Genomic DNA, 2,236 nt, shown 5'->3' with positions numbered 1-2,236 from the left:
ATGTCTTCCCCCTACACAGAGAGATAGATAGATAGATAGACTGGTCGGACCAACAGACATCCTGTCTCACATTTTTTCCCTTTATACAGATAGATAGATAGATTGATAGATAGATAGATAGATTGATAGATAGATTGATAGATAGATTGATAGATAGATAGATATAGATTGACACACATCATATCTCACTCTCTTTCATCCCCTTATACAATAGATAGATAGATAAACAGATAGACAACTAGCTATGTAGAGAGATAGACAGATAGAAAAATATACTGATAGCTAGTCAAATAGCTTTATAAATAGATAGATAGATAGATAGATAGATAGGTTAGACTGGCAGACATCATGTCTTACACTCTTTCATGCCATTATACAGATAGATAGACAGATAGATAAATAGACAACTAGTTTTATAGATAGATAGATAGTTAGACAGAGCTATATAGATAGATAGATAGCTTTATAGATAGATAGATAGTTAGACAGAGATATCTATATAGATAGATAGATAGATAGACAACTAGCTATATAGATAGATAGATAGATAGACAGATAGCTATAAATATATATATATATATATATATATATAGATAGATAGATAGATAGATAGGCAATTAGCTATATAGATAGATATATAGATAGACAACTAGCATTATAGATAGATAGATAGATAGACAACTAGCATTATAGATAGATAGATAGACATAGATAGACAACTAGCATTATAGATAGATAGATAGATAGACAACTAGCATTATAGATAGATAGATAGTTAGACAGACAGATAGATAGATAGATAGATAGATAGATAGATAGATAGATATATAGATAGACAACTAACTATATAGATAGATAGATATATAGATGAATGAAATTCGAACTAAACATTAATTTACACCTCATGTTTCCCCGTCATGCAAATCATTCGAACATAATAGTTGATTTGAGACTGACTTCACTGACAGTTGTCTGGTCTGCGGTTAATCAATCAGTGGCTTAATCATGTCTCGTTAAAGTGGATGATTCTACTCTTGAGTTGCCACAATTTGGATGAATCTTATTCGTTTTAAATTGTTGCCTTGATACTGGTTTTTTTTTTTTTTTTTTTTTTTTTTTTTTTTTTTTTTTTTTTTTTTTAATGGATTCTTGAATGTAATTATGTTGTTTTCTTATAATTTTTTTTTTTAATGTTTGGTGTTTACTAATGTGTAGAAATGTCTTTGGAATTGTCATTTTTATTAATATTTTGATTATCAATTATTGCTAGTATTCCTTTATTATGTTTTTAAGTGTAGACAGTTTATATATACATTATATATATATATATATATATATATATAAATATATATATACACATATATATATGTATATATATATGTGTGTATATATATATATATATATATATATATATATATATATATATATATATATATATATATTCTATTTATAGATGCATATATACATATATACACACATATATATATGTATATATATATGTATGTATATATATGTATATCTATATATACATATATATATGTATATTTATATACATATATATATATATATATCCCTATTCATAAAATGAAAAGTATAATTCTAATAGAATAAAGTAAATGCAAACCAATTTTTGGGGGAGCAAATTACGTAAACAGAATTAAATTAAACAGACTCTGTGAATATACTTGAACAAATCCAAACTTTCAAAGATTAAACTAAAAGAATAACCAAATATAAACAGTTAAATAAAATTACATGGCAATTTTATGAAAATACATACTCGGGAACACAAAAGGGATAAGTATTCAAGAGAATATTTTATATAACATCCCTCCAAGAGGAGACAGAACATAGTAGATCGAAGTAACAAACTGATTATTATTATTATTATTATTATTTGCTAAGCTACAACCCTAGCTGGAAAAGCAAAATGCTATAAGCCCAGGGGCCCCAACAGGGAAAATAGCCCAGTAAGGAAAGGAAAGAAGGAAAAATAAAATATTTTAAGAAGAGTAACATTAAAATAAACATTTCCTATATAAACTATGAAAACTTTAACAAAACAAGAGGAAGAGAAATTAAATAGAATAGTGTGCCTGATTGTACCCTCAAGCAAGAGAACTCTAACCCAAGACAGTGGAAGACCATGGTACAGAGGCTATGGCACTACCCAAGACTAGAGAACAATGGTTTGATTTTGGAGTGTCCTTCTCCTAGAAGAGCTGCTTACCATAGC

The sequence above is a fragment of the Palaemon carinicauda genome, chromosome 14 (genome assembly GCF_036898095.1).
Source record: "Palaemon carinicauda isolate YSFRI2023 chromosome 14, ASM3689809v2, whole genome shotgun sequence".
Taxonomy (NCBI): domain Eukaryota; kingdom Metazoa; phylum Arthropoda; class Malacostraca; order Decapoda; family Palaemonidae; genus Palaemon; species Palaemon carinicauda.
The sequence above is the reverse complement of the archived record's forward strand: the minus strand, read 5'-3'. Positions refer to the sequence as shown.